This window comes from Strongylocentrotus purpuratus, unplaced genomic scaffold, assembly GCF_000002235.5.
Source record: "Strongylocentrotus purpuratus isolate Spur 01 unplaced genomic scaffold, Spur_5.0 spur5_contig_126, whole genome shotgun sequence".
Lineage (NCBI taxonomy): Eukaryota > Metazoa > Echinodermata > Echinoidea > Camarodonta > Strongylocentrotidae > Strongylocentrotus > Strongylocentrotus purpuratus.
This window is the reverse complement of record NW_022144772.1, coordinates 6,825-21,005: the sequence shown is the minus strand read 5'-3', so window position 1 is coordinate 21,005 and position 14,181 is coordinate 6,825. Positions and strand designations below refer to the sequence as shown.

At 39.0% G+C, this 14,181-nt stretch overlaps 1 pseudogene; it reads left to right on the top strand.

Moving 5' to 3' along the window:
- The first annotated feature begins 344 nt into the window (after window positions 1–344).
- Window positions 345–8,866, top strand: LOC115920981 (annotated as a pseudogene).
- Window positions 8,867–14,181: the final 5,315 nt, after the last annotated feature.

Genomic DNA, 14,181 nt, shown 5'->3' with positions numbered 1-14,181 from the left:
TACTGACTCAAAGGTAGTATTGTGCGTGCCTGCGTGAGGGTTGTGAACGTTTAACCATAAAACGTAAAAGCACTGGATTTACGGAGTCCAAATTGCATGTGACACAGCCATGTCTTTTTTATCTGTTTAGGACCGGCCACATGACGGGCTCTCGACCAATAGGAATGGGTAAACTGTCCTTAAGTATTATGAATATAATTTCACATTACAAAGAGGATCTACTGTAGTTTCCACTTAATTGTGCAAACATTTTAATATTTGGGATTTAATTCGGTAAATTTCATTCTAAGAATGTAACATTAATAGATTTGTATGTGTCTCTTTGAATCCTTTCCTCTCTCCAGCTGGCTGGTCTATCGACAGGAAATCATCACATCCGGTAGATTCATCGGGAGAGGCAACTTGGAGGTACATGTAACTTCTCCATCTTTAACCCTAAAGGGGCCGGGGGGCGGAATCCGCCCCCCCCCTCAACATTTTCCGCGATAGCCTCTAAAAAAAAATTTCGCGACCCGAGCTGTTACGGCTTTTTAGCCTCGAGCTTTGCGCATCTTTTGATACCAAAAACATAAAAATCAGACCACGGGTTGCCGCGTAGTGAAACATTTTCCGGGCTACGCGCCGTGAAAACAGAATTGTCGCATATACGTCGTGTACACAGCAGAATTGCCATTGTCATATGAATAATTAATTAGCCATAATTCCAAAACCCTTTGACTATAGTAATGAAATTTCTTGGGTATGTTTAGAAGAGTTGCTCTATGCATGTGTTGAGTTTCAACTTTTTCGTCACTCGATGGCCGAGATCTTAGGCCCCCCCCCCCCCGGCTGAGAGATGGTCAAAATAACCCGGCCCCTTTAGGGTTAAGTCTGAAGGAATTTGAGAGGAATTTAGTTTTTCACCTTGACCAAATGAAATAGTAGCACTTTTGTACTGAAACCATCTTTGAGATAAGGCTCTTGTCATGGAGATATTATGTGGAATGCTGTGGTAGAGTTTATAGAACTTATATATCTACCATGCCACAGCTATCTGTTTTTGCTGAGATGCAACCTCAATCCTTCAAAATCCTCCAACTGCTTCATGTAAAAATTGCATACAGCCTCAATCCTGCAAATCATCTGTTATTTCTTGAATGTGGTCCTCGGAAGGGTGACCACTGCCTCGATCCTTTCACGTGATAATCTAGGCTTAAATGTATGCACGGCTGAGCATAAACAACACTAGGTCTGGCCCAAGACCTGACACAGTGCATCCTCCAAAATCAGCCATACTGGGTACATTTTGCCATATAGCCTCAATCCTGCAAAATCCTCCATATTGCAAAGAGGATTTTGGAGGATTTGGAAGATTAGGGTTAAATTCTTGCAAGAAACTTTACAGACTCCAAGACGTGCTGAAAGTCAAACCTATGTCTGAATGTGTAATGTCCATAATGGTCGCTTAAAGTGCTTCTATGTCTTTAATTAATTCAGCTAGCACTGCGTTAACCATGTCATGTCATACATTAAGGCTTAAGCTAGAGCTGTACCGAAAACATAACATTTGATTTCACTGCAAGTATTTTATCAGGGTTCAAACTTATCTTTTTTCCCACTAGCCAACCGGGCTACTGAAACAGACTCTTAGCTAGTTGGCGGCATTTTCACTAGCCTGCATGTCTTTTTCTTTTATAGAGTGTCTTATCAACAACAATGTGCATACATGTGAAATGTGTATCCTGAGGCAATCTTGTCAGTGCTTTTTAATAAACAGATCTAATAATTTAAACCTAACAGTTAATAAAATTGCACACAAATTGAGACAGGTTTGCTTTCTGAATTTAATGATTTATTTCTTCCTGTCCTTTCATCTTTGCTGTAGCCCAATAATTGTTGATTCGCCAGCCGGGATACCTAAGGAATACTTTGACCAGCCGCCGCTGTTTTGACTAGCATTTGACTAGCTGGCTACCGCTAAAGTCAAACCTGACTTTATTTTGTTTTTGAAATTGATCTGTAACGATGGAATCGCCCAAAGTAAAAAAAAATCCTTTAGACTTTTTTAGACTTTGTACGTTCTCCTTGAGTTGTGGAAGCAAGAAACAATAAAGACTATTAAATGGCTTACTTCTTGTGACTCAATATACTTGCTGCTTGTGGCGAGACACAATTCAGTCAGCGATTTGACCTAAACAATTCCTGTTTTATTCCTTTTGCAGAGGTGTGGAAGGGAACGTACATGGGGAAAGACGTGGCCATCAAAGTGACAAAAGATGACAAGGTTCAGGAGCAGAGCTTTCTTTCTGAAGCATCTATCACGACGTAAGTTCTGACTCTTGTGCACCCAAAAAAATGTTTATAATAATAATTATAACTTATTTATTGATGGTAGCCATGTCACCTCGGGGATCGAGTTTAAATTGTTAAGCAGGAAGGGTCGTAATAAAATATATTACAGTTGATTGTGCTGTCTTCAGAGCTAGTACTGGTGCACATTGTAACATAACTCAATGCCATGGAAACTGAAAATGAAACCTCACACAAATTAAGATTTCTTATTTGTGTACAACATGAAACTATTAACTGAATAGTCTTCCCCATGCAAATTATGATCCAAAGTGAGACTTTGGACCTGTCCTTTTATATTGTTATTTGATCAAATTAAAATTTAAGTTCATTAACCGCGTATGGATACAGATACATGTAGCTATCTTTGTAACCGTATGTAATCATTGCACTTTTCAGTCAGAAATTGTGAAGTAAGTTTTTAATTTGTAAATTTGTAGCACTTACAAACTGTTTCTGTACCTGAAAACTAATCTAAAGTACAATTGTGTGGGCAGATAGCAGTTTCGGACAATCAGCATTGTAAAATTTGCATTGCTCATGGCCACAAATGCACCAGTACTAGTTTATTAATCCTAACCCCCAGGTCCTTTTGAGTAGGAACCATCCTAAATCCTGCAAATTTTCAATTGCCACAAATACAAATTGGATTTAGCTTCGATCCTCCAAAGTCATTTGTTATTTCTTGAATTTGTTCTGTGGAGCGGTGACCATTGCCTCAATCCTTCAAAGTCCTCCAACAATCACTGTTCATGGGTTGAATCAGTACTGATGACATGAAGCAGTGCGGATGATATCGAGCATAATGCAGGGCTCAGTTATGTATGCAGGTTACAGCCTATGAACTTGACTCAATGCATCCTCCAAAATCTACCGACAGTTTTTTTGCCATTCAGTCTCAATCCTCCTAAACTACCTGGAGGATTTTGGAGGATTAGGGTTCATGAGAGGTTTGTTTATGATAGTTTTTGAATGATGGATCGCGTTTGTTCATCGTTCATTCTGATGTCAAAGTGACCAATAGCTTAAAAAGGATCAAACGAGCATACAATAAAATCAGTTGGAATTGAGATCTCTCAGTGGTTTTCTGGCTTGATAAGTTGTTTTTATATGATGATTTTTTTCTGGCATGTGTCACCTTGCAGACAATTAAGGCACGACAACTTGGTTCAGTGATCGGCGTATCACCTGGAACTAGCATATGGATAGTACTGGAATTTATGTCCAAGGTGAGTTCAGATAAAGATGATGATGTTACCAGTCACAAAAGATTAAAGGTCAGCACGATGAAGTCAGCAATGAGACTCGTAGTTTGCCATTGCACCGTGTCACATAAAACATTGAGTTTCCCTCTGTCTCTTTTCAGAAAAATACAACTCACAAAAGAGATAACTTATATGGTGCAAATGCGTAATTTTACCAGAGTTCGACCTAAGCGGTAGTCCGCTCGCCAAATGCGAGTAAAAACAGCAGCGGACTAGTCAAAACCATTCCGTAATGTAGTCCGCCTGGCCAGCCCTGAGCACCAGGGGGGCCAATAGTACCAACTAGGGGGGCCCACTACCATACAAACACAAAAATACATGTATGGCTTGTGCCGTGGCCGGGGGGGGGGGGGGGGGGGGGGCAATTGCTGGCCAAGGGGGGCCGGCTCCACCACCAAAATGACGGGCAAACCCTGATATTTACTCTTACTGTTGCCAGTTATTCCATCCCATCAGTAAAACTCCATATCAGGAGTTTTAGTGGATATTTTTTTTGCTGGCTCCTGGGAGAGCCAGCCTATCGTCCTCTGTGTACCTGACGACTCATTGACCGGCTCACTGACTGTCACTTGTGAATTAGACTTGCTTACGAGTCTCGCCTTTGCCAAAAAGTTTGAAGAACAAACACCCTGTTATGCCAATGAACGGCTAAATCTGGCCCATTGCATAGGCCACATGCATGACAAGACTTCCAGTGAAGAACCATTCTGAATCAATTGGATAGAATTTTGTGCGCTTTGTGACCAGCTTTAGTCGGCTTGTATCATCTTGTTTTAATATGTAAGTGATTAATGCATTTGCTTCTATTTTACTATACTTTGTTGAATCGGGAATTACTTCAAAAGTCACATTGAAAAAAAAGCTGGAATACTTCTTTCTTTTTCAGGGTAATCTACTAGACTACTTGAGATCCAGGGAAGAACAGTTATCAGACAGCTCGACCAAATCAATTTTCTTTGTAAGTATTAATTAAGTTTGATTAGCAATGAAGAGTATGACAACTCTGGCTGTCAAGTTGGAAGTGGCCGAAGCTATGTTTGCTGCCTAAAGATCTTCCACAAGGATGGAGAATGTTATTAAGGTGTCCTGACGAATTTTCAACTAAGGCCAAAAAAAAAAGTCTCCGGTTTCTGGTATGGAGCTTGCCCAAAAAGTGGTGCGGCCACGTATGTTTTTTTCTTTTTCTTTTAGCTGATTTTTTGCTTCAAATGTCGGCTGATGACTGCAAATGGTGCCCGACTAAACTTAGTGCAAATATATGGGAGTCCAGAGAGGCCACATAAAGCTTATTCTCGACCATAACCCAATCTAAAAACACATTAAAATTGTGCAGCAGCAGGATTCCAGTCAAACTAGTGAGTTTGGCGGTTTTGAGACATCATCTTTCATTGAAAAAAAAACTTTTTCATTTTGCCGACGCGCATGGCTACGGCGACGTGCGCGCATACCAGAAACCGGAGACTTTTTTTTTGGCCTAATGCTTTAAAGGGCCCATGTAATGTAATTGTTTTAATGCAATCCTTGAAAAACACCTTTGTGTCCCATTTAACCTAACTTTGCATTTCATGTTGCCATTTTTAAGGCATTTTGCTGCCTTTTTTGGTTACTATGGTGATGCAAATTTCCATATTCATGAGCAAAAGTGTGATGTCATTTTAGGCAGAAAGCTTAATGTTCCAGCTATTTCAGCACCAATGTTTGCCAGCATTTGGGATATTTTGCTGTCGTAAATGTTCTTTTCTTTCGTGATTCATTGTTTCAGTACATGACAATAAGCCAATGAGCAAAATTTTCTCACAAATGTTTTCAATGAGCAAATTTTGGGTTCACAATTTGAACAGAAAACCCCTAAACTGAACAGTGTCTTCCTGAAATGACGTCACAGCAATAGCAGCCTCATTTGTCAGGATAACATGGGAAATGTTTAACGTTTTAAAAAGTGCACTTTTCAATAAATTTAACCAAAAAGGGATGTCAAATAGTTTTCATACATTAAGACAAGTAGAAAATGCACAAAATATGTTCCCAAGTAAAATTCATGCCATGGCCCTTTAAATATTGAGAGGAAGTTACAAAGCACATTCATATTTTCAATTTTATTTAAAAAAAATTTCCTGTTTATTCAGACATATAGCGTGTGGAATGAATTACCTTGAAGAGAGGAAATTTGTCCACCGAGACCTTGCGGCCAGAACATCCTGGTATCGGAAGAAGACGTCGCCAAAGTCTCAGACTTCGGTTTGGCTCACATGACAGAGAGAAGGCCGAGAATCCAAGATTCCTGTCAAATGGACGGCCCCGTAGGCAGTCAGGAAAAAGTAAGTACCCAACTTAGGTACCGGCCCAATTAGAGATCATTGTACAAGGATGAGCGATTTATGGGACGTCCAAAAACCCAAAATGTTTAGAAAGAGTTTTGTGTGGTCTTTGTTGTAAAATTATAACATCTCATTCATCAAAAGCAACCTGACGAGGGACTAGAGTGAGGGTAAGATTGGATGAGAAGGGTAGTAATTATGATAAAGTGAGTTGCTTAGGGACATACGCTCTAAAACAGAACCACATTCTTCAAACCTTAAGCTAAAACAAAAGCAGGCCCGTCGCCGGGGGAGGGGGGGGGGATGCCTGGTGGGGCCAGGGCCCCCCTTGACAAGGCACCCCCCCCCCTCCTTGGCAAGCAATTGCCCCCCCCCCCCCCCCCATCTGCAAAAGCCATACATATGTATTTTTGTATTTTTGATGGTAGTGGTCCCCCTAGTTGGTACTATGGCCCCCTTGATGCTCAGGGCTGGCAACGGACCTGAACAAAAGTTGAACTTAGTCCCTATCTGCTATACCATGTACAGCAATTTTTATACTCTTACAGCTTATTTTTGCAATTCAAGAGAAAGCCAATGCATTTAACTTTAGTGGTGTGCATTTATGAGTAGTACGTGAACGGGGAACCCCACTGAAGTAAAACATGGGTAAAGAAGCCTAACCCCAAAATTCAAATTGCAACTTTTGAGAGCATTATCTGTCACGCATTAAAATGCACATACAACGAGAAATCTGTTTGTTGGTTTTTCGTGTAGTCTGGTTTTCATTTGAAAATTCCCCACAAATGGCATTCAAACCTTTTTCATTGCCTTAGAAGTTACTAAGTTATTTGCAAAGTTGGGTATGAGTACCCAATCCTATAATCTTGAACTGGTTCCTGACATCAACGGTCGAGTACTGGGATACGCGGTTCCTATGCACACCCCATCTTGAACTGATCCTCTATGGGTGGCATGGATGGCTTGTGCGTAAAGCGCTCGCTTCTCACCAAGGTGACCACGGTTCGAATCCTGGCCGCGGATCGCATGTGAGTAGAGTTGTGCGTTGGTTCTCTCCTGTGCCACGAGGGTTTTATTCCGGGCCTCCGGTTTTCCTCCCTCCGGAAAAATCAAACACTTTCGATCTCAGGCTGTGCTCCGTGGTCATATATGGGCTGACGTGGCCAGCAGCCATAGGCGCCTTTACATGCCAGCGGCCCGACCACGTTGTAGCCGCGTCCTTCGCAATTCAGCATACCATTATTATTATTATTTTTATCTGTTTGTTCATACAGTTTTATATGTTTTTTTGGGTTTTTTTGGTAGACATATTCCACCAAGTCCGATGTCTGGAGTTATGGCATTCTCTTGTGGGAACTCTACTCCTTTGGAAGAGTACCCTACCCTCGTGTGGTAAGTCCAACACTTTTGAGATTCCTTTAGGTGTTTTAGATTCCTGTCCTAAAATACATTTGGGGTCATTCAATAAATTGAGGGTCCACAATGTGACATTTTAGCTGCAGAAAGCAGCTCAAGAGATCTCTCTGTTGGTTGGTTAGTAACAAACGTCAGCACATGCCTTCTTTGGCAACCAATCACCTTTCTCCGTAGGCCCTCGCAACAACATGTGCTTCAGGTTCCATTGACCAGTACCAGTTACCAATTTATTGCAGTCGTGGAAAATGGGTCACGAGGTCACTCATGTCGCGTTGGGGTTAGCACTGTACTGCACACAAATTGGGTGTTCCGCATGCTATAAAACGCTCCGTGCACCAACTGACATTCAACAAAATAATGGGAATCCTTTTTGATTGACAGTCACGACCACGTGAGTAGTTGTGCATTATAAGAACAGACTTGTACATCATGTACATGAGTTATAGTTAAGTGTCATTAAGAATAACTTTAAACAATTTTTTTTATTTGTTGGGTAGGTAGTTTGCTATTCATAATCACTCTTGAGGACGACTACATTAAAAAGTGTATTAGAATTAGTAAATAGTCCATGTCAGATTTTACAGGGACAGGAAAAAAAGTGGACTCCAAATTTATTGAATATCCCATAATTTGCCAAAATTTAGTTCATTAGAATTAAAGCCTGAGTCCATCATTTGCAGCTATCCAAAAAATAACTGGCGTAATTATTGTTGAAAAACATACTTGGTTGAAAGATAGTAGGGGACTAAACTCCCTGTGAAATTATTCTTTATGGCAAGCTGTCATTTGAAGAAATCAACGAAAGAAGGCCTTTCCAACGGTGCTTCTTAAGACGCACTGTAGGAAATTCAAACTAGTAGTTCGTTTTGATATTCGGCGAAGCGCGCGCAAACATTGGCACGACGCACACACGCACACGGTTGCTATAATTCGCCGGATCGGTGCGCGACATCGCGTAGCTGCAATCGGCTCAGTGAGAACGTGTCTCGGACGCTGAATTCAGGCCCAATTCAAAACATGATTCAGCAACTTTTGATTTGAAATCGAGATCCTCAATGTTGTTTTTTCTCGAAAAATGCAGCTGAAGCTAAGCTGAAACTTCATCAGATTGGTTGTTAAGCATCCTTCTTCAGATATTGAGCACTTTTGTTGCTTCAAACAAACAAAATGCACAAATTACAAATGATGGACTGTACCTTAAGTAGTGAAGGTGTGCGGTAACACCATGTGGAAATCTCTTTTGGAAGATGGGTGGTTCTGAAAGATTCGGTTGGTTGTAAAACTTGACGTTCCGATCAGTACGCTCTGATCGTCTTCAGACAAGATTGAGTGCTTTCTAAGTCTTTTTTTGTTGTTGTTTGTTTTATTGACAAACTTTAGCCTGCAGATGACGTCATAAAGTTTGTGGAAGACGGTAACCGAATGCAGCCGCCTGACGACTGCCCCGACACCGTCTATGACGTCATGAACAGATGCTGGAAGTTACAGCCAGAAAAAAGACCAACGTTTCGCCAGATCGAATCAAGAGTATGGAACTGAGGCGCTTACTAAAAGAAGAACAGCGAGGGATGGAGTCAGCGTCTTAGAAGGCCGAAAGGTCAGACATCAAATCGTGGAATTATTGGTCTTCTGATGCAACTTGACACACGGCCAGTCTGATCAAAAAAAATGTGTGCGTTTTGTGATTGAGAAGACTCTTTATTTTGACCATTTCTACAGCATGTCCCTACATGCAGCTGTGTTTTTTTTACTGTTTTGTTACTTATTTTCCCCACAAGTGAGACCAGAATGCTCCAGGGTGCACCGTGAACTCTTTCATTCACAGAAACGTTGGAAGTTGTATTCTTCTTGAAATGCACCTCAGGAAATTCCCAACCAATAAAAGCCCAAAACAAAACGATTAAATGAGCTTTTTGTGCTGTCATTTCCCCATCAACGTCAGTTTAAAATTCATTATTTTGCCTCTAGATTTACGTGCCTCTGTATTGTTAAGGCATTGTAAAAGATAGTCATTCTGCAAACAGTCTTTATAATTATTGCTGTTCCAATTTGATGTTGGTATTTTTTTATATCAGGAGCGTTTGCTGTTAAAGTCAAACACACAAACAAGGAACAGAAAACTTTTCAATAAGTTGGTCATCACTTCCTCTTCAACCTTTAAGTTTTAAAGACTAGCATGAAGATTTTAAACCAATAAGCACCGTCAATATTGGAACTTTCAATAATCAATATATTGGAAATTCAATATCGAGAATATTTGATATACCGATTATCCCGTGTAAATGTAGGTGCACTATGATAAAAAAAAAAATATCTGAAGTCCCAATTTTCCGTGTTTTTTTTTCTGGAGCATATTGCTCAAACTTTTAAAACCAATCTCAGCACTGAGAGTTTGTCCAGAACGGGCGGTTTCTTTTGAGGTTGCACATTATGGAGACCGTGAACTCCAGCGAACGCAGAGCAGCACAACTTGCCACCGAATTTTATTGCATTATACAGCGAATGTTAAACACAAAGTAAAAGCACAAACAGGAGATTTATTTCGAAGATCATTTGATGCATTTTCGATAGGTACGATATCATTCCTTAATAACGAAAGTTTCGATATGATTTAAAATTGCTATCGGCGATATTGATATAAAAATAATATTGAATAATCGAGTAATACGATATATCGACGGTGCTTATAAACCAGCAGTTACTTTTCATTTCTGTTCTTCAAAAAAACAAACCCAAAAGGCATTCGCCCTGTTTTTTATCAACTATAAAAGCAATGTTTGATGTTTACTTTCTATTCAAAAGTCAATATTGACTTTTTATTTTAGTAGCTTTTCCTATTTCATTTTGAGAACTTAGCAAAATATTGTTTTTGTAGCGAAACTAACTTAGATATCAGGCTGGCCCTGTTCTTAGCATGTACTGAGATTGAGATGATTGATGCATGGACTGTCAATGATAGTACAGTAGTACTTTCATCATCGTCCACCTGCAGTGACCCAGGTTCCTATCCCACCTTGTACATCATGAATATCGGCTATATCAGGAATTTTCCTTGCTTTCCTTTAAGGCAATATACATGTACAACATTATGCAAACATAAAAAAAAAACAACTACCAAATTATTATGAAATACCTTACTTGACTGTAAGTGAATAACAGTCTGAAGCATCCTGTGATTTTCAAGAAAAGTGAAATTGTATCGATTGCCAACAATGGTCGGCTGACCATCGTTGGAAAAAAACCTGACTGCCCCAATTTATCAAATTTAGTTAGTCCCCTTTTTTTTTGCAATCGGGTACACATCCGTGAACGGGTGCAAGCCAGCTAGTCAGGGTCCCTGACCTGACAATTCCCGACATTTATAATTGCTCCGGTCATCTGAAGTAAGGTCAGGGAACCAGACTACAAGACCAGTATTTTTTTCTTGGTTTTTTCAGCATCTATGCACAGAAAACTTAAACAGGTCAGTGTAACAGTATTTGCTATAAAATACTTACCCCAAATCCATCCATTTTTGAATTACAGCAAAAGCAATTTTTTTTAAATTACATGTAATTTTAAACTGAAATGTTTCTTCCTTCATATTTCTCATTCAAACTTGGGATCTGAGTGACAACGGGTGTCAATTTCAGATAAACAGATGGGAACCAGTCACATGCAGCATACATTGCATGACAATTTGGCTGGTAAACGTTTTTGCTCAGCATACATTGTCTGCGCTTAGCACTGAATACGGGATATTCCCAATACAGTGCGCCACCAAGAGGTTGCCGCGGAGGGTCCATTATTCAAGTTTACGGTCGACAAAAACATGGCGGACTTGCTGCGATTTTGGACAAATGTCAGTTGACAACTTGAGGAAAGTTTTGATAGATCGTGGCAAAGCATTCTACCGCCTCACAGAAAAAAACACCATCTTGATAAAAAGAAAAAGAAAAGAAAAGAAAAAACCTTGAATCGTACGCTTACGAAACTACTGATCGGACAAACTTACAATTTTACGTCACGTGTGTCTCCCACAATGCACTGTGAAAAATTGACTCTTGGTGGACTGTGGTTACCTCTTGAGGGCGCACTGTTTTGGGAATCGTCCGTTTTGTTTGTGCTTAGTACTTGGCTCCAGTGGAATTGGCCCTAGTGCTCAAGCGCTGGGTTGTATACTAGGGCTGGGCGTTGACGAATAATTTGGTATTTGATTATTTCAACTTGGACTTGATTTGATTGAATATTCAAATATTCAATTTCGAAATGTACTGATCAAGTAACAAATGCACCAGCCTAAACTGGCCGCCAATCAGGTTTTGTGCGCACCTGCCCTTGTAAAAAAATGACAAACGAGCTTTTGGAAATAATGTACATAAGAAAAAGTAGCAGAATGGCTGATATTTGAGCGATTTTAGAGAAGAAAGTTAAAGCTAACATTCCTCAGTGAAACCTCAAAAGTCTTGTGTGAAGTGGCTTTCAATTGATTTATACGATTGATATAACATCGCGGACAGTTTTCATCATCATTTTTTTCAATATTTGAATCATAAAACTGCCATTCAAATATTTGATCAATGATCAAATATTCAAATATGCAGTTTAACCGGCACAGCCCTACGTGTACCCAGAATAATGACCGCTTACTCACGTCCAAGGTTGTTAACTTTCCTTCCCCCTTCTTCCACAGCTCCCACCAGGATGGGTCTCATCCTGTGTGGATAGCACCATACCTCATTTGCCTCCAGATAAATGGAGTAAATTCAAAACATTTGAATTTGACAAGTCCAAAGTGGAGAGTGTCATGTTTGTGCAAGTGTGTAATTAATATAAGATCCAAATTATAATCTGAACGGTAAAATAATGGATGCTAGTGTATTCCAAACTCGCAGTTTAATGCAATAACTGGGGATGCATTTAATTTTGACAGAATACCGTTAAGCAGAAGTTGATGCAGGATGGATTTTTTTCCAAGTATTTTCGTAGAACATTATTTTATTGGATTTTTGTACATTATAATCAAAATGGTGTGTATCCACTCACTATGTAAAATGTTTTTGTTTTATATTCCACATGCGTAAGAAAATTTCAATCATGTATGCCTGTATGTTTTGTTACAATATTTTCCTTGTCTTTTCCAAAAACCTTTTATCATTTCATAATATGTTCTTTTTACAGGTTGTCCCACAAAAAGCCTAATGGTCCGAATTGAGCATGTTTTCAGAAAAAGTGGGGGTAGTATTCAAAATTGTGTCTAATATATTGCTGAGTAGAATAATTGGTCTTCCAAATGCTTTTTAGTTGGTTTCATTAGGATGTTTTGTTCAAAAGGTACAGCAATCACAATACGGGACTTGAAAAACCACTTGGGCCACTTGTTTTATTTATCAAGTTTACAGATCGAAGCTGGTAGAATAAGTCACACGTTACTCTTGAACAAAGGTCAAAAATCCTTTGGGTGTTTCTCTAACTGCGCTTTCTCGCTGTCAAGGAAAGTGGTCCAAGACGATTGTCAACCCTTGAGTTCGATGAAGCATAGCGTTTGTTCCAATGCATCAATTTGAATGAAATAAAGTTTCTATGGTAGATTGGTTATCTGACTTTAAGAGGTAATTTTAAAATATTCCAAAACTCACATGCAATATATCTTTATTAATTAGTTTTTGACTTTCTTTGTGGGGCAACCTGTATAAACCTTTTTATTTAGAATCAGTGAGCAGAAGTTTAAGATTGATTCTGTGCTGATGTTTAGCAAAAGTAATTTTGAGCCAAAGTTTGATTTTGTGCTTATGTTTAGCACAGTAATCACAGCTGTATATATTTGCTACTGCCATGGAAACTTTCAAATGCTATTCCCAATCTAACATGCAAGTTCACGATAAAAGTTGTACAAAAATGTGTATAAATTAATTTTCTTTCTTACCAATGGAAACACTATATTCTGATTTCGAACGGAATTCATCATGATTCTTATTCATTTTACAATTTTGCTCACCGAAAACGGCATTTTAACCTTAACTTTTGCAATTAAAAAAATTCAAGGTTTGAAATTCACGGGGAAGAAAATCATGAGTTTTGAATTTCGAAACTGTTTCCATGAGTATTTCTATGCTGTTCGTGATGTGCAAGAAAGATATTTTTTACTGTATTTATTGTGAGCATCAAGTTAGATATTGAAATGATCTCTTTTAGGTTTGTCGGTTGCAACAAATTTGTATATTTGCATTAAAATCAAGACAATCTTCATAAGAACGTTGTGCAGGTGAGCCATTTTGAAGTATTTATCAAGATGGTTCTTAATTTGCTTTTTACGTTTCTGTTCCATGTTCTTTAAAATTCCTGCTGATTTCAGTCCCAAACTTTGCAGAAATTATGATGTGTTAGTATGTATGTGTGATAACGTTTTTATCCTCAAATTAGACCTTTTTTTTAGCAGAAGATACCATGGTTCTATTTTTGTACTAGTCTATCTTAGAATAATTAAGAGTGATTGATAATTAAGCATTTTTACTTGCCAATACTCAGAATTAGAAAGAGAAAACCGTATGTTTTGTTCTTTTTGTCCTTTCCTTTTGCTGTACTCTTAATGGTGCATAGAATGTGTTCTTTTTATGTTGACTTATAATTTTGCAAGAAACATGCCAAATTCATCATACCGGTATAGGGCTGTGCATTCGGAACCAGGTACCCGAGTCCCAACCACTGATGTCAGGAACCTGTTCCAGATTATGGGATCCGGTACCCGTACCAACTTGACAAGTTACTTAGTAACTTCTCAGACAATGAAAAAGAAGGTTTTGAAAGTCATTTGTGGAGAAATTTCAGAATGAAAACCAGGCTACATGGAATAACAAAACAGATTCACCTTGATA